Here is a 19966-nt window from a genome sequence, read left to right on the forward strand (position 1 = left end):
GAGGTGGTCTCTCCGACAATAGTCTCTCTATCAGGCTGTCGTCTGTTTCACTGTCATCATCCTCGGTACTCTTTTTCTGCGCATCCCCTGCATTGACCAACAGTGGGTACAGTCTATCTCCCTCAATGGTCTGCACTCTCCACCTCTTGGCCAGTGCATCCCACCTCGCGTCCTGTACCGCCCTAACTGATCTCTTCACTCTTTCCTGTCTTCTATCTCTGTTCTTTTCGTAGGCTGCCCTGATCCATGCGTTTAATGCTTCAAACTGTGTTGGTCTAGGCAAAGGTCGCAAAGAAGACATAGTCGCTTTTAACTGGTACAACACCTCCAATCTGAATGTCCCGTACCTAGGAAAGGTCAATTCCTCACTTCCGTCAGTCATCTTACACCAGCTCTCAAGCCACAATATGGTATGCAACCCAACATTCGTAGCCATATAATGAGCTGGCGTATCCTCGGGTGGAGCCTCTTCCCCACCCCGAGGTTCTAGCTTCTTTTCTCCCTTAAAACAGCTTCGCAATCCTTTTAGACATTTCATTTTTTTTTTTTTTTATTTGTTTTTATTGCAGAATTAGAAACCAGTTCACAAAATAGATCAACCAGTTCACTTATGATATCACCAAGCATAAATAAAATTACAGTAAAATCGTACACAGCCAATTAGCCCACAACCCGAAGGCCGGGCGGCGCATCGAGTCGTATACACAGCAAAGGCGTCACAGTGGTCACCCCTTAGGGGTGCCTGGTTATTAACATCATTTAGTATCTGCATTTTAGCCCCCTAAACTCCCACCCCCCCCTCCACACCAGCCTGCATACTCCGGAGTCCTGTGTGAGTGACAGCGGTGTTGTAACACCTGGTCCTGCTCATACCTGTCAGTGGATTTCTATGGTGTCAGTCCAGGGTATATCTATTGTTGCCCTCGGCAACCTGCTTAACCCCTCTCAGGGACCCACTGCCGTGTACCCAGCCCTAGGTTCAACTTCGGTATCTTTCATAACCTTGCCTTGGTGCCTAATAACCCTCCCCAAACCATCCCCTCCTCCCTCCTCCCCTCCCAACTGCTTCTGATATGGGCACAGATATTCCATATTAATAGCGGAGCACGCTACAAATCGGGTATTGCCTTCGTTCTTTCAAGCCTCATGGAGCCCTAAGTGTTCAATTTATCTATTCTTCATCGTCCACCATGTAGTCACGCAACGCTTGAACTATCATCTCCCATGCTCTCGCCATCTCCAAGCTTTTATCATTGTCAGTCCTGGCAGCCTGTCTCATTCGGAGCACACTTTCACACCCGGACCACTTCAGCAGCTCATTCATCCACCTCCTCACAGACGGACCCTCCTTGGACTTCCAGTGCCAGGTAATCTCTCTTTTTTTGCCAGCATGAGCCCTAAATCAATGAATTTACTTGTGATTTTTGTGTTCTTTGTGTGGGGAAACCAAAGCAGCGGGCACGCCGCCATGTCAAAGTCCACCTCCCTGTCAGTAATCACGTTCAGGATTTCCCCTAACTCCGGCCAATAAGTCCCTAAGTTCGGACAGCCCCATAACAAGTGATCCAGCTCAACCTCAGGCGCCAGGCACCTCGGGCACATTGCGGCGTGTACCCGAAAGTACAGTTTAATCCTCTCCGGGGTCAGGTAGGCCCTGTGTAAGACAAAATAGTGTACCTGTTGGAAACGTGCATTCCTGGTCCCCTTCCATGTTCATTTCAAAATATGGCCCCACACTGTGTCTGGGATGGGCTTACCTATACTGTCTTCCTATTTCGCCTTTAGCACCAGTAATGGTTCCAGTCCCTCATTTAACATCCTAATATGGAGGCAGGTCACTGCCTTAAACGTACCCGCGGCCATCACCACATACTGGCAGGCCATGGTCGTTTCCGGCTCAATTAGCCCTCCCTTCCAGTGCTTTTGTATCGCCGCAACCACTGCCGCATGCAGAAGAAAGTTCCCGTCCGGCACGCCAAACTGTTCCTGCAACGTCTGAAAGGGGACCAAAGTGCCATCTATATATAAGTCCCCCACCATCTGTAAGCCTAATTCCTCCCATTCTGAGAGCGGGGACCAGTCGCCCCCATGCGGCAGAGCGGTCAGCATTCCCAATGGTATCTCTGGTGCATACGGCCGGGCTCTTTTCGCTCTCCTCAGACTTCTTTGCCAACACAGCTTGATAGTCTTTTCCTCCATTGTAAGATCCCTCATATCTAGTTTCTGTTGCATGACTATATAGGCCAAGACATGGCGCTGGATACCAGTCCCTCGTTCGCGATCTGGTCCTCTGAACTCTCTGGCGATGTGTTGTGTGAGTATTTGAAGTTGTGCTGCCAAATAATATAATTCAAAGTCGGGACCGCCATCGCCCCCTCAAGCTTGGGCCTAATCAAAGTGCTCAATGCTACCCTGCGTCATCCGTGACCCCAAAGGAAGTCAGTTACCATCATCCTCAGTTCTTTAAAGACCCGCTGGGGGATCCAAATCGGCTGGGTGCGGAAATAATAGATCAACCTTGGGAGAGCCACCATTTTCAATAGTGCCACTCGACCCAACACCGATAGGGGGAGGGAGGCCCAAAAGGATATGCAACCTCTCAATGCGCGCATGCAACGCCCCACATTACCCTCCAACAGATTCGCGGCCTCATGATAGATGCGGACCCCCAGATAAGTGAAGCAAGATGGCTCCCAGACCACATCCAGCGCACGAGGGGGACACGGCGTGCCCGCCCGCAGCGGAAAAATACAAGTCTTAGTCCAGTTCACCTTAAGGCCCGACAATCGGCCAAACCTAGTTAACATGCCCATTGCTCCCTCCAGGGCCTGCTCCGCATCCGCTAGGTATAATAACAGATCGTCCACATACAGTAATATGTAATGCGACTCCTCACCCTGCTTGATCCCCTGGTACATGGCCCCCGACCTCGCCTGCACCGCCAGTGGTTCCATTGCCAGTGCGAAAAACAGCGGGGACAGCGAGCACCTCTGCCTCGTCCCTCTACGCACTGGATAATCTGAGGATATAATCAATCCTAGGCATACCCTCGCTGTGGCCGATGAATACAGCACTTTTGTCCATCTCCCAAACCCCTCTCCTATACCAAATTTCACCAACACCTCGTCCAGATATGTCCACTCAAGGCTATCAAAAGCTTTCTCAATATCAACCGATAAGACTGCAGGTTCTCGATCTGTGTCCCCAGCACTGTCTAATATCCGGATCAGTCGGCGTATGTTCATTGACGTGTTCCTAGTAGGAATAAACCCTGCTTGGTCCCCGTGCACTAGGCTGGTCATGTGTGGTAGCAGTCTGGTGGCCAGAATACGACTCAAGATCTTATAGTCCACAGTTAGCATAGATGACGGCCGATAAGACGTCACATCGGATGCCTCTCTGCTGGGTTTCAGTAATGGCACCACTAGCGCCTCCCTCATCGATTTGGGAAAGTACCCCAACCTTCTAGCTTCAGTGTACACCACCAATAGTCTGGGCGCTAAAATATCAATTTCAGGTAGAATTCTATTGGCAGGCCATCTACCCCAGGCGTTTTATTCCTCGCCATCTGTTTAATGGCCACTCTAATCTCCGATAGCGTTATAGGCCCTCCCAGATCTTTCGCTTCCTCGCTATCCAGCACTGGTAGTGGGACAGAGTCCAAGCATTCACTTATGTCAGAGACCTCCACCCCCAGTTGGCATGCATATAACTTCGTGTAGTAAGACTGGAAGCGCGCCAGCACCGCTGCCTGAGAGTAGACTATTTCCCCTGACTCTGTTCTTATGCTCATGACTTGGCAACCTCTAATATCTGGGTTAGCAAGTTTAGCAAGGAGCGTACCCACTTTATCTCTCTCAGCATGTGCTTTAATAGTGTATTATTTATAGTCATAGCACCGCAGCCGTTCCGTTTCAGTCGCCACTACTTCCTTAGCCTCAAGTAACCGCTCTTGTAATTCCGGTCGTTCAGGCCTACGCTGTTCCAATTCCTTCAACGCATCCTCTGCCTTCGCTAGAGCAGTCAAAACTGACGTCCTTGTATTCGAGAACTTGCCCATGCATATGCCTCTCACCACCACCTTCATCGCATCCCATTCTACTGATCGCGCAGTAGCTGAACCCTCATTCTCCTCAAAATAGCGTTCAATGCCCTGTTGTACCGTGTCACTGAACACCAGATCCTCCAATGTGTCAGGCCGCAGCCGCCATGTTGGAACCGCTGATCTCGCCCGCTGCCACTGCACTAATACTAACAAGGGATTGTGATCCGAGATGGTCCTAGTCAGGTATTCCGTGTGAGTTACCGCGGCCGCCAGGGGGCCACTACAAAGGACAGAGTCTATTCTGACATGTAACGCATGTAGGGCCGAAAAAAAGGAATAGTCCCTAGCGTCAGGGTGCTGCTCCCTCCACACATCAATCAATCCCCACCTCTCTTGCCATTCCTTCCTATGTGTGGCCAACCTACGCACTGAGGAGTGGGCCAACGGTGGGTGTGACCTATCAAGTGTCACATTAGTAATGGAATTGAAGTCACCTCCAGGATGATGGGGCCCGCTAGGAAATAGGCCAGTGAACTCGTCAGATCATCGAAAAAAATGGGCCTGATCAACATTAGGGGTGTATACACTACATAAAACCACATCCCTACCATATAGCCTCCCCTCCACCACCACATATCTGCCCTCAGGGTCCACCAGCTGGTTCGTAGCCTGGAACGGTATCCCCGCCCTTATCCATATTAGCACCCCTCTAGCAAACGCCGAATACGTGGTGCCAAACACCTGACCACGCCATCTCTTCTGCAGTGCAGTGCATTCTTGCTTAGTTAGATGAGTTTCTTGTAACATTGCAATCTGGACGCCACGCCTCACCAGATAAGCATGTACCTTGTGGCGTCTCACCATTGTTCGTAGTCCCGGACATTCCATGTTAGGCATTTCAAATAAGGTAACGTCCCCATGGTAGTCCTCTCGGTATCGTTTCAATGGCAACCAGTTATTGCCCACATCATTGCAGTTGCATCCCCCCAACAAAACTACTGAAAAAACACCCTAAACCCCTATCCCCAGGACAGGACCTAATAACCCAGCTTCAGCCCTGTTCCAAATCTGTAACACAGCACACATTAGACTAATCTGTGGTCGCCACCACAGAAGGCCTTAAGGGCCGCAAGGGAGTGAGCTAGCGCCGGTCCAGGGCAGGCAGAACCCCCACCCGCGCCCTCGATCCCACACTGCATTTGCAGCACCATACCTGCCAGCCCGCCAAACACCAGGAGAGCATGCCCCAGTAGAAACAACGGAATTGTTCAGCCCTCTCAATTGTCACTCTTTAAAGAGTCCATCTGATGTCTGCGGGGTGACCGCTGGACCCTTCGAGCTCTCAGCCTCCTATACTTCTTCCCCAGATTTTCCTCCATCTTCGTCAGTGTCCGACCCCACTGCCGCCGACTATTGTTGTGACCTCGTGATACTCGCTGTTGCAGCTAGCGCCCCTTTCCTCTCTGCCGCCATCTGACCATCCCGCATCGCTCTTTTGAGTTTGTTTCTTTTGCGGATACGCTGTGATTTTCGGATCTGGAGCGGTTTATGTCTCTCCCGTTGACTTTTGCCATTGCGGTCCGTTCCGGCGCGATATAACTCAAGCCACGACCATGCTTCATCCGGGGTCTGAAAGAATTGAGTGTTCCCATGTAGGATTACTCGTAATTTGGCCGGAAAAAGCAAGGAGTATTGAATCCCTTCCTCCCTCAGCTCTTTCTTCACGGTCAGGAAGGACGCTCTGTTCTTTTGGACCTCCTGTGTGTAATCCGGGAAGACCGTGACCCGGCTATTGTCCACCTGAAAGGAGCCAACTGAGCGCGCCCGCTGTATCAACAGGTCCCGATCCTTGTAATGTAGGAGTTTCACCACCATCGGCCTGGGCGGCCGGCCTTGCATAGGTGGGCGAGCTGGTACCCTATGTGCCCGCTCCAGGGAAAAGAAAGAAGAGAGGCCCTCCGGCGCCACCACCGTTTGAACTAGTTCTCCATATAGGCCACCGCATCATCCCCTTCAATTTTCTCGGGAAGGCTTACTACCCTCACGTTGTTCCTCCGATTACGACTTTCGGCATCCTCTGCTCGTCTCTCCAGTGTGGCTAGGGGGCCGAGGATATCAGTCAGCTTGTGTTCCGCGGTCACTACCGCCGGTTTCAGCTCTTGCAGTAATTGTTAATTTTCTTTTACTCTGTCCGAGAGCTTAGCATGGTCCGCCCTCAGGAGACCCAGCCCCGTGGCGACCTGTGCTATGTCCTGATGTAAATACTCCTTAGTTGCCGTTATTGCCTCCAATATGTTGTCCAGTCGCTGGTTCAGCCTCTGCTCCTGCTCCGTTACATCCGGGGGAGCATGAGCCCCGCCATCCTGGGCTAGCGCGATCGTGTCTTCTCGACCGTGTTCCGCGGTGGGAGCTCCACCAGCAGCGGCCATCTTGGCTGCCTCGTGCATCGTCATATGGTCGCCTCAGGAACTCCACCAGTCCCCGAGCCCTTCGCCACGGGAGCTTCGCCCTCTGCTCACAGATCTCACTCGAACGTCTCAACTGTTTCGCTCAACTGCAAGCTCCCACGATGGTTCTGATAGCCACCTCACACGGTCGCCATGTCAGGGAGCGGGGGGGGGAGAGGTGGGTGCTGCGTCTGCCGTATATCAGGCTGATACCTCTGGTTCCTCTCTGGGGCCCCGTTCAGTTGGGCCCCAACTCTCCGTACCCCGTCGGCAGATGTCTGCTATTCGTTTCAGTTCTGATCCGTCTCGCCCCGGCGAGCAGTCTCTGCCGTTACCCTACGCCGCCATTTTCTTTACTCTCGGCTCGGCACCTCCGGCCTCCAGAATCGGGTCCTGGCTCTATGCTCGGTCCCCTGCTGGCCCCCAGCCGCTCTCCAATGCCTCTTCAGTACTTCGCACGGAGAAACCGCCTCTCAGGGAGCACCGATGGTGTGGTTTTCAGGAGAAATAGCGGGATCAGGCACGGAGCTGCGAGCTCACACCGCCATCCCGATCGGCGTCCAAGCCACGCTCCCTCCTTTTAGACATTTCATGATGAAACCCACAACATTTCCTTGTTTACTATGCTCGTTTACTTCCTGATGACAATCCACCAATCCCAGCGCGGCTTTACTCTAACCGCCCTATCCCAGTGCGGCTCTCTTCCGACGTCACTCGCTTCTCACTAACCACCCAATCTCAGCGCGGCTCCACACTATCCGTTCTATCCCAGCGCGGCTCTTTCTGACGTCACTCGCCTCCGCTTCGCAGCAGGTCCCCTCCTTTCTCCGCTCGTCTCTCGGTCATGCATGCGTCCCAATCATACAGTTGAAATGATCACTTCCGACAAAGCAACCACTTCTTTGACTGTACGTCCACAGTCTGACTGTAATTGTCACCGAACTGGCAAATGTCTGTCCACTTAACGACCAGACAATCGCCTCTCTGATAGATTACATACACACGGCAACTTCCGACCAGCGTCTGTTACCCACGCATTCACACATTCGTTCCCCCTATCTCGGTCCTGCGGGCGATCAATGGTACCTCATGACCCCCTTACAATGGTCGACAATTACTGTAGATGTTCGATAAACCCGAACCACTTAAACTCTCCTTGAGGCTAAGATTTTCACCGGTTGCGCGCGCTCACAACCTGATCTCCTTTCACACTACAGGCACTCAACTCCGCTAGACAATACAATTTAACAACACAATGCACACCGCAATCTAACACGCATGACCCTTTTCATACTCACTCTCTTACGACCTGCTGTTTTCTGCCGCACCGTCACTCTCCGTCATTTTCCGTGGAACGCCATCCTCCGTCCGCTGTTCTGCGGACGCACATCTCCAGATCTCTATGGGCCTTGGGGAAATCTTAACCTATCCTAGATCACCCTCACTCCAGAAGATAAACCATCCTACTCTGCTACCAACTGGAAAGGCGGGATTTTTGTACTCTAGAATCAGATTAGTTTTCTCTAGAATCCTGTCACAGGTCGACTAGACCTTTTTACCTGTCATAGAGTGTAGAAGGCAATCTATCCAAACAGTTTAACATCAACTTGAATGATCCCCATTGCATCGCCAACTACTTCTCCACTAAAGTCGAGAAAATCTACTCGACCTTCCCCAACCCTCCCTCTTTGGGGGCTGAGTTTGAAGTAACATCAGATGGCTTGGAGATCCCGGGGCTCCTCACAAATTTCATCACTCCTTCTCCTGAAGAACTAGTCAGGATATGTCTTTCAGTAAAATCTGGCTCCCCTCTGGACCCGGTGTCTCCTAAGCGGCTGGGGGACAGTCTGGGAGTCCTGGAGCCTTATATAAGGCATGTCATGGATATTTCCTTCAAGTCTGGCATACTACCTGAGGGGTGGAAACAGGCGGTGGTGCTCCCCCTCCGAAAGAAATCTCACATTGGTTTTGAGGTGTTGAAAAATCTGAGGCCCATCTCACTCCTACCTTTTCTGTCCAAAGTGGCTGAGAAGGTGGTAAACACCCAAATTATGAAACATGTAGAGGAGGCGGCTTTGCTCCATGATACGCAGTTCGGTTTCAGACCGCGTCACTCCACTGAGTCCGCCCTTCTCATGGCAACAGAACATCTGAGACAGGGTGTAGACGAGGGGCAAACCATGGCCTTGATCCTGCTTGACCTCAGCGCGGCGTTCGACACTGTAGCACATTCCACCTTGCTACAGTGTCTAAGCAAAGGTGGCATCGCTAGCACCGCGCTGAGGTGGATCCAGGCCTTCCTAACGGGAAGGAGCTTCCAAGTGAGGCAGGGCGACTGCTACTCCAAAGGGGTACCTTTGGGCCAGGGCGTGCCTCAGGGCTCGTCCCTGAGCCCGACCCTTTTTAACTTGTATGTGGCGCCTGTTGCATCTATTGTGGAGAGTCATGGCCTCCAACTGGTATCATATGCTGATGATACGCAACTGGTCATCTCCCTGTCACACGCGCCCTGTCTTGCTGCAGATGGCTTCCGATCGTGCATGAAAGATCTTGCCGATTGGATGGCCATGAATTGTTTGAAGCTTAACGGCAGCAAGACAGAGGTGCTGGTGGTAGGGAGAGCCCAGTCGACCTGGTCATCAGCCTGGTGGCCATCCTGTCTTGGATCAACCCCCACCCCTTGTCAGGAGGCAAAAAACCTTGGCGTATGGTTCGACGTGGGTCTTACCTTCGGGCCCCAGATCAATCGTGTGGTCGGCGTGTGTTTCGGGGTCTTGAAAAGACTGAGAAAAGTCTTTGACCTACTGCCGCTGGAAGCTCGTCAAACCCTGGTACATGCTTTGGTGACCGCAAGGCTGGACTATGCGAACCTGCTGTATCTGGGGGCACCGAGTAAAAGTGTTGGACGCCTTCAAGTGCTGCAGAATGCGGCAGCATGCTTGATCCTTAGGTTGCCCAAAAGGGCGTCCTCGAAGTTGGCCTTGCAAAAACTTCACTGGCTGCCTGTGAGGAGCAGAGTCGAGTACAAAACTCTCTGCACCTGTCATCGGATTTTGAATGGCAGGGCACCTCGACCACTGCAGAGATTGATCGAAGCTTATGAACCTGCCAGAGCGCTTAGATCTGCGGGCGGGGGACTGCTGAGGATCCCCAAGGTGAAGAAAGCTCGCATGGGAGGCAGATCTTTCAGGCACTTAGCACCAAACCACTGGAACAAACTTCCAGTAGACCTTCGCTTGGAACCAGCAGAAACGAGGTTCCGAGCTAAGTTAAAAACGTACCTCTACGTTAGATAACTGGCCTGCTTAGCAGCCTCATTTCTCTGTCCTATGCCCTCTCATCGTCAGCGCGGGGACACGCCGGTGCGCGTAACTCAGCGCTCTATAAATGCCCCTATTATTATTATTATTCCCAAAAGAACCACTGACATAGGATCGAGTTTAAAGATTTATTATAAAGCCAAAAACAGTTGTGTATATAAACACCTCAGTAATAGGTTCAGAAGATAAACAGGCACTAATACAAACATGATTCTACGGAAAAGTCTTAATCGACTAAGATATAATACAAGTATCAATTCCAAAATCACCAGACTAGCAAGAATTGCTATAATCTGGGTTTTAGTAGGCATCGGGAAAAGAAGAAATAAATCCAGATTAATCTGTCCCTATACTATACTAAGTGACATCCCTACCTAACAAGGTTCCCTCCTAACAAAGGTGTCAGCCGTGGTGACTTCCAAGGAAGCACACTCACTTTGTTCGGACTTAGCCTAAGAACCCATCTCGCATAGCAAAGCTCTCTGCCTGACCGACATCTCTCTTCGCCCCTCATGCGCATCTGCTCTGCCTCTCTTTCGGGGTGCTGTCCCTAATACAAAACCCCACAATATGGACGACACGCCCTAAGGTACGCCCCTCTCGAAGGTATTAACTTTCAGTAATTTCTATTACGACATCTTCATCTGTGTCCGTTGAAAACGTCCTTGGGTCCCAGAGCCTTCTTCTCTTGAAGTTGCTTCCCTAAATTCCGCAGTCACTCCTCCATGTCTGATACTACCATCCTAACGCTCATACACAATGGGCCCTTCTTCTACAATCTCTAGTTAACCTTGCACTTGCAAAGGAACGCACATAAATCGGTTCACAGTTCCATGCTACTTGCAATTAATTTTCTAAAGCAACCTTCTAGAGAAGACATTTCAATGATTTAATGTCGAGTGAAACATTCCCAATTCGGCCTACACAGTCTTTTTCCCCACCTGGGCCTCTGCACGTTTCTCAGTATTACATCCTAACATGTGCAATACATTTTCATTCATTAGGTCTTCATCGGATTTAGCAAAATACATTTTATAAACACATTTTCTAAGTTAAACACTTCTATCTTGTTATATGAATACAATAATGAATTTCTAATAGAGCAACGTAATACTCTAATGGCTTAATGACCATCCTTTAATTGGATTAATACTTCACTGCAAACAATATTTCTAGATTAACATGGCATTAGTTCTTTCAAAACACTCTATGTTACTCTATGTAACTTCTGGCACATCATTTCATAGCTCTACATCACAATTAAACGTGATTATAATCCTTTATATGTGTGGGTGCTGATTATTCGTGAATATGGTGCACCCCTACTATTTCTAACTCAGTTTTGCGCTCTCTCAATAGTATATCCTTGTTCATTGAACTTTAACAGCTAATGCCACCAGTGACACACTATTTGTCTCTGGAATCTTGCACTCCCTCTGCTGTGCTGTAAGTCCCAAGGACGGGCCAGTTCAAAAAAGGGACTTCTTCAAAGCAAGACTTCTCAGTTGTATATAGTGTGTAGTTTGTAGCTTGCCGAGTAAATAGACCCAGCCTTCTCGAATGGTTGACTGGATCCTCCAGTAGATGCTGCTTCTGCTGTGTGCTGTTGAGGTAGTTGTGCTTTGTGTATATGGTGTTGCTTGAGAGCATTGTGTGACTGCGGTAGATCCCGGGGACCATGACTTTCACTTGATGTTCTGCTCAGTGTCTTGTTCCCAATGTTTTGTCTTTCACCCTGTATGCATTATTTTTAATTTTGTCACCTTTTCCATTCCACTCCTTGAAAGAAAGATTGTTTTTTTCCACACACAAAAAACCCACTATTTGTTGGCTGTGGATGATCAAAAGCATTTTTTAAGGTTGTGCCCTGAGATTTTGGTCTTAAGAAAAACAGGGCTAGTGTGATTGAGAGTTGTATGTACTGCGCAGAGTGCTTTGTAAGCAACTCTCTTTTTTAAAGGGGAGACAGTGTAAGTCTTCCATAGCTTTCGAAACTGGTTTGAATTTTTTTCTGATGTTCCATTTTTCAGTGTCTGTAGTTGTTTAAATGCCTTGCTCTGTACCAGCATATAGGGCATTGCAATAGTCCATGCTTGAAAGAACAAGAGAAGTAGTGAGTGTTTTCTGCAGATCAAGGGGTAAGAATGGAAGAATTTTCTTCAAAGTTTTTAAAATGAAGAAACATGAAGACGTAAGTTGACGCGTCTGATTTAGTGAGGTTAGAATGAAAAATTATTCCCAAGTTCCTTCCTTTTAAACTGGGGTAGAAAGAGATCCAAGGGACTGTGGCCACTAATAATTATTCCAAAAGGAAGTGTCACGTCCAAAAAGGAACACGTCTGCCTTTTCAGAATTGAATTTAGACAGTGGCAGATCATTCAGTTGACAATCACAATCATACGATTCTTAAAACGTGAGGCAATCTCATCTATATTTTTAGTAATAGATACTATGATTTGGGTATCATCAGTATTGGAGGCAGTAGAAAATCCAAACATCCTTCTCAAAAGAGGAGCCATGCATATATTAAATTGTGTGGGACTTAATGAAGATCCTTGCGGGATGCAGAGTAAATCGAAAGGCTTAAAGGTGCCATCTCTCATAGTAACTGAGTGCTCCCTTTCATCAAGAACGGAGCATTGCAGACTGAGGGATGTGCTTTGAATACCTATCTCGGCCAACCAGAGCTTTAGAACTGCGTGACTAACCATATCAAAGGCTCTGGATTTATCCAGTAGGACCCCCACAGCCCAGCTACCCTTATTTATGATGTCCCTAATCTCCTTAGTAACTACTCTAGCACTGTTTCTCTGCTATGAGCTCTGCAATATGTGAGGGCTACCAATGCCTGGAGTGCCTCCTCCAGTCCTGGGCCTTAGATGTTGATTCTATAGCTGTTTTCTTCAAAAATTGACATAGTAGCACCTGTGGACTCATCGTAACCAATGCAGTGTCCTCCAGTGCAGTGGAGATTCATTAACAATGCGGGTCCGGACTGCGAGGTTGGATGACGAAGCTGGACTGATTATTTGAAACCATCTGTGATGCTTGACTGAGACAAATCATCCCAAATGTGTGGAAAAGTCTGATGCATTGTGCTCCTGGTGTTGATGTTTTGCTCCATACAAGGTGCCTTTCCAGCAGACTCTGCATGGGTTCTGTAGCCAGACTGCCCTCCAGAGTGGTCGCTTGAACTTTGGATTCAAACCCGTCCCACGTGACCTTAAGTAATCTTTCGATGGCTGATGACTTCTTAGCACTGTTTCTGCATTTAAACCTATAAAAAATCATATCTCAAGTTCTACTTTTTGACTTTTTGTCTTTTTGGTCTTGTTCTGCTCAGATAAATGTTCTCTATTGATCTAAACTGGTGTGGACACTAAAACTGTGTTACTCTAATATAAGTGTTGCATAAATACTTTCACTTTGCCTCTTAAGTTAAGCCTGACTGCCCTGAGCCAAGCTACCAGAGGGTGAGGTTAACTTGGGTTGTGCATCTGGCTTACCCTGACGGGGATTGTGGCTCCTTCTTGGACAGAGTGTATACTCTGCCAAACAAAAACCTCAATTTCTAATACCTGGAAATAGTTGGATGTTTCTCTAGGGGGTGGCCAGTGGGTGGAGCATTTGGAGGGGAGAATAAGAAAAAGAAAATAGTCCTCATACTCACTCCTTTGTATCCACACACAGTCAGGATTTTCCTAACAGCCCTAAGAGAATTCCCTCAATAAGGTCCAGAACTAACTGGGGATGGATAAAACAATCAAGCTTTTAACATGGAATGGTCATAGGTCTAAAGGGAGGCAGAGATGTGTTCTTTATTATCACATTTCAATTTTGCAACAGACACACCTGACATCAATTCAAAGTAGAGCCTTATTCTCAAATCAGAAGTGGATTGACCTGTGTGCCTTTTCAGACCAGGCAGAATACGTCAGGGGGATTGCCATTATTTTAATAATTTAATAGACTTTAAGTCTGACTCCTCAGGTAGCTTTGCATGCGCTGGTTTTTACAGTCCTAAACCTGATGATCTTACTTTCATCTCAACTCTAGAATGGCAATTATTGTAATCCTCACGCCTGATGATTGTAGGGGGTATGTAATACATTGATGGACAATAACTTGGATAGATCCATCAAGAGAGATAGCGTTAATATGCCCAAGGTGAGGAGGGATTTCAAAAATATGATCCAAGTTCTAGGTCTCACCAATGTCTGGCATTACTTGATGGGCCAACACAGGGAATACAGATTACACAGCAAGAACTATGGTCACTTTTCTAGGTTTGATTCTCTCCTCGTAGGTAACCTCATTTTAGAAAAGGTGAAAGAGGTCAAGCATATGCAGAGCTAAATTGTACCTTTGGACTCCCAGGGATCTTTTAGCAAGTGATACATTCCTTACCCAAAATGTTACTTACAGACTTTGCATGCAACTTTTATTGTTAGGGCATTTTCGATTAAAGATATTGATTTGTGGAGTTCACAGTGCTCTTGTTTTTTTCCTGGTTTGTGGATCTGAGCAATATGTGCGTCTGGCCCTAAGCTGCCCACTTCCAATGCCTCCCTGAAAATTACCTCCAATAGCATGATTGACATTGTAGCTGTCATTTATCAGAGTTCCAATGAGAATCCTTCCTCCTCTTGACTCTTCCCAACTGGCAATGTCTTGATGCCATATCTTTGCTCTGGGAATGATAATTTCTAACTCCTATTTCACACTTCTTGATCTTTAGAAGCAGACTGACATTAAATAGAAAGTAATCTTGTTTGTATTATGTCATCTTGGTATAATAAATAAATGCATCCACTGTCTGAAGTGTGCAGGGGTCTCCAAGGTTCAATGCAGTGCATAAATTGTAAAAAATAATAAGTGCCAGGGCTCTCGTCAGGAGGCCACTGCAGCTTGTATAACACAATTGCTCTGCTATGCTGCCAATGATAGAAACAATATAACTACAAACCATCACATTCCTACAAATGTGACAATTCAGGCTTTTTCAGGCGCCGAAAGCAATAAGAATGGCTTGGGCAGCAAGTAATAGTATTTTTTTATGCATATTCACTTTATAATTAACTTTTGTAGTGGTGATCTCTAAACTATCCATAGGAGGGCACTTCGTAGCAGACTGTCACAAGCTCTGGTATTGGCAATTAGGTGCTGGTGCCAAGCACCAGAAACCACTGGTTCAAATTAGGCACTGGTTCAATGAGGGAATAGTCCCCCATTAAGGGCCTCATTACGATACCAGTTGGACGGGCGTCCGACTGGCATCATGACCTTCACGGTGGTTGGAAAGTGTATTTTCCCTATTGCTGTTTGTGCTGCGGACCGCAGCACAAGCTGCAATAGGAAAATTACTCTTTTTAAACATCCATGCACCGTGTGGCAAGCACCATGTGGTGCCTGCCACATGATGCATGGATGTTTTAAAGGAAAACGTGATGCATTTTTTGTTTTTTGTGAAACGTTTTTGTTTTATTTCATGAGGGCAGGCAGTGTTCCCAAGGACCACTGCCTGCCCTTAAAAAAAATTGCATGCATTTGCAAAGGGGAAGAGGTCCCCTGGGACCTCTTTCCATTTGCGAAAGCATTACCACCTATTTGAAGTAGGTGGTTATTCCAAGTGTTTGGGACCGCAATTGCAGTCACAAAAAATTAGTACATGAGTTTGAGACTCGCGATTTGGAAGGGAACGTCCTTTCCAAATAGCGATTCTCTAAACACTTTTTTGCAAGTCGCAATTTATTTGCAACTCACAAACTTGTGTTGGTACATGGCCATGACAATTTTAGCATGCGCAAATGGGTCGCTAACCCGTTTGCGCATGCTAAAATTGTTCATACATCTGGCCCCATTGTATCTTTTTTTAGCGAAAGTGGTTAGTGCCAACTGTGAGCCCCTTTGTGGTGGAAGTCCAAGCAATAAAGAATGCCTTTAAATTCGGCACTTATCTTGTCTTATTTGCTGCAAAGACAGAGGTCAAAAAGTCAGGATATGTCTCTTGACAAATTGCAGCTGGTGTTTACAGGCTCATATCAATTTGCAGTCAGAGAAAGAAATGTAAAGTGAATTATGTGACAATCTTGCTGGGGTGCAGAATGTGCATAGAAAGGCTATAAAATGTCATTGTTTGCATACATAACAAAATATAAATACCTGTAAATTAACTACCTCATTCAACAAATATAAAAGCAAAAAGGAAGCACTTTTTTGTAATCCTGATGTGTGATCGTATTAAATATTTTAATAAAATCAAAACAAATCTTGACCCATTTTACACACATTATAATTTATGTGCAATATAGTTGTATCCGTACAATTGTATACCTGTCAAATTTAGTGGCCATTTCAATAGAACATATGCTGTTTTCAAATTACAGTGCGCTGCAACTTGATGATTTCGTTACATTGAATAATGTTCAACGTAAACATAACGTAATGTGTTCAATATTGTCGATTAAACCTAGGCAGGTCAGGAAAGTTTGTTAATCTAAAAAGTGGGTTGTGGATCTAAAAGATTTTGGAAACAGTGTTCCTGGTTGTTTTTACTTTACTCTTATAGGAGTTTTTCAAGATGATGTGAAAGAAGATATCTGGAGGTTTGAGATCAGTAAAGATGTAGCTACTGAGTTGGTACTCAGTCTCATATGTAAATCGTTATTAGAGTTGAGATTGTGTTAGCTACCACCCGTTCAGTCTTTATATGGACGTGCCTTACTCTGGGTATCCTGGGTCTGCTCCAGTCTGATAGTATGTTTTTGTTGTCCAAATTGATGAATAGCACTTTAACTTAAAATTCAGAGTGTGTCCTAATTTTAAGTCAAAGTTAAAATCCTTGTACATGTGTTGAAGCTTTGAAAGACAATATAGACTTGTTTCATTTTCGTCCGTTGCTGCAAACTTTCTAAAACATTTTTGAGTTGCTGTGGATCATAGAATGATCTTAGCCTGCCCTATGCTGCATCCAGTATAATCTCCGGGTCCAGCAGTTCATAGCTTACAAATTTTCAATTGAGGAGTGGGTGCAAGGCTGGAGTATGTTCTTCTCGTGCGAAAACTCATATGCAAATTGAATTTTGTTTCCCTTGTAGGTATATGAGGCATGCTTTTTATCAGTTCGGAGAAATATCCACGCTCGCAGATGACACAGAAGGCACATTATGATCACTGTAGGTTTTGCAGGGAGAAGCTCATGTTGGAAAAATTCGAATTTCGCACCTGCTGAAGTTCTCTCATCAGTCGGACATTTTTTGCACCTTCATCCGGTCAAGGTTTCTACATTTGGACCTAGTCTTTTTTATGGAGCTGAAATCTTTCAGTGGGGCAAGCCGGAAGTTGTAACTGATGAAGACCTCTCAAAATCTAATATCATGGCTGCAAAGGTCCTACTAAAACTCCAGAGGTCTTGGGAGTTCAAAGATTTTGGACTTTCTGTAGCACTACGTCATGGTCTTTTATACAGCTGTGGACCTTAGTTCAGCACTTAGGTAGCAGGAATCACTCCAGCAGAAGCTACCTCCAGTGTGCAATCCGAGGGTCAGTTTCTATTGGTCAGGTGGGCACTCCGGGCAAAAGTCCTCTTGCAGCCTGTTGTGTTCCTTTCACTAACCAGGAGGCCAAGCAGCTGAGCCTTGGAGTCTACTTCTCAGTCATGGGTAAAAGTTGGATAAGAGCCAGCTCCTTAGATCTCCACACAGTTCCAGTCCATTTCTGCTCATTCACAAATCCTTAAAATATTCTGATGACTGTGGGTGAGGTACCACCTTCATAGGATTGACTAGTCCTTGGGTTGGTAAAATGTATGAGCTCTCCCTAACGAATGAGAGAAATATTCCTGTGGGCAACCCTTCTCACTGTGCAGCACATCATGTAAGCAATACCTTCTAACATTAGAGGCTCCTGTGCCACTGTCATTTGGTATGTTTAGGGCAATTAACAGTCTCCTACACCTCAATCCTCCTCAATTCTAGGACCAGCTCTCCCTCTAACTGGACAGGTGCCAATCTGTCTACAGCTGGCTCGAGGAATAAAGGATTATCTTCCCCAGGTCTCCCTTTACACTCAACTAAGAATGGGATGGCCTCTACCACAGTCCCTTTCAAGTTATGGAAGTTCCTTAACCCTCCCCTGTTGACCATCCTGAGCTGAGAGGAATCTAATACAATACACCCAAGTCTTTCTACCACAAAGCCTACCCCACCGATGATGCTATGCATCAGTTCTCTAACCTCGTGGAGGGGAAGCACCAACAGGGCCGAACTGCTGACAGGCTAATGCAATCTTGCCAACTGGACTTTCAGAAAAAGAATCATAGTTACTTTTCATAAAGATTATTAAAAATCTGACTTCACCAGTGAACAGAAATAATATATTATCTGAACGTTAATTTTTCTCAGGAGCAGCTGTATCGCTGTAAAGGCAATGTGGATTCTCGCCTTTATTCAGTGTAAGTTCATGCCAAAACTTCATTCTTGCATGTACCACTTTTAAATACTAGGACCCGTACCTTGTGGGCTGCAAGTTCTACTTAGAAGTGACATATCTAATATTAGCAAGCAAAGAGAAGTGGAATCGTGATTCTGTGGAGTTCCGTTCCGTGTTTTGCCGCAGCCAGCAGCCACCAGCATTCCAGCTGGTCAGTGTGAGCGTGTGAGCGGGAGGTGGACGCCAGGAACCCGCCAGCAGCAGTTCTACAGCCCTACTCTGCAGATTTCGCGGCTTTTGCGGACTTCCAAACTAACGAACCGCGGGACCTACCGAGGCGTGGTAGGCGTGGTAGGCGTGGTAGACAGGCAGGCGGGAGGTGCTGGCTTACCGGCTCACCTTTGCTCCCCGAGGCACGGAGCCATCGGGATTTCGGCGCCTTCTCCCGTTTGCTGTGTCGGCCTGAAGTCTCTCTTGCTGCATTGCGGCCCCCGGGGGAAGCGAAGGTCGCAGACCAGTCTTCCCCCGGGGTTTTCGCGCAATGCGGAAGGACAAGGTGGAGGGCGGGACTACAGGGGTTAAAGGAAGGGGTGGGATGGAGGAGGGCATATAAGGTGTCAGGAGAGGAAGATCCGGCCTCTTCCTGACACCTGAGCACCACCGGGAGGGTGTTTGTTAATTTTGTGGTTGAGCAGCAGGGGTTTTGAAGGGGGGCCGATTTGTCGATCGGCTGCCCTGATAGTGTTACCATCCCGTTGTGTAGCTACTTAGGGATGCCCCGGGGAGTCTTGCAGCACGGCTGGGGTTTCGCCCCGAGGAGACGGCGGAGCTCGGACTGGCCGGGTGGAGAGGCCTCGGCGGGCGTGTCCAGCAGGCGCGGCCCCTGGCCTGGAGGGGGGTTTTCCCCAAGTAGTAAGTGTAGCGCGTTTGGATCGGCCGGGTCTTGCCTGTGAAGTGGCTACTGCGGTACCCGTCGGGGCTGGCTGTTGGAGAGGGGACACCCTGTCGGGAGCGGGCGGGGCTCTGCGCCGCGCGCGCCTGGTTTTTCTTCATCTGAGGCTTTCCCTGGTTCTGGGTGCGTGCCGGTATTCCGCGAGGGGTGGGGGGGGGGGCATGTGGCCGGTGCGAGGCTGATGGGGGCCCCGCAGCGGGGGTGGGGAGGGCGGGTGCCCTGGCTTTGCCTGCGGTCCCGGGGGGGGGCTTGCTGGGGTGCCTGGGGGGGGGGCGGGATCCGGCCCCAGTTTGTTCGGGGGGTGGGTTTTCGGGCATAGCTGCTTCTGGCCTTTCAGTGGCTCCCCTTCCTTATGGCAGACAGGCGGGCCTCAGTTGGCGGGCATTTCAGAACAGGGGTGGGGCAGTGGGGCGGGGCGTCGCATGTTACGACGTCGCCCGGAGCTGGCTGCGGTCCCGCTGGCCCTCTCTCCCCCCCCTGTTTTATCTGCAGACAGGTGGGGGGCGTGGGCCCGCCCCTACGGGGAGCCTGCGCTATTCGGGTCGGTCACTGGGCACTGCTGATGGCTGGGGGGGGAGGGGGGGGACCAGGACCGGGCCCCTGGGGAGTTGGTATGCGGCAATGTGTAGGGTATCAGGGTCACGTGTGAGGGACGGCCATGACGGCACGAGGCCCGGTAGTGTTTGGGCTCACCTGGTTCTGGCGACCAGGTGGAGGAGGCGAACTGAGGATGGCGGTCCGGCTCCGCAGCAGGTGTGACACCAGTGGGGCG

The sequence above is a fragment of the Lissotriton vulgaris genome, chromosome 8 (genome assembly GCF_964263255.1).
Source record: "Lissotriton vulgaris chromosome 8, aLisVul1.2, whole genome shotgun sequence".
Taxonomy (NCBI): domain Eukaryota; kingdom Metazoa; phylum Chordata; class Amphibia; order Caudata; family Salamandridae; genus Lissotriton; species Lissotriton vulgaris.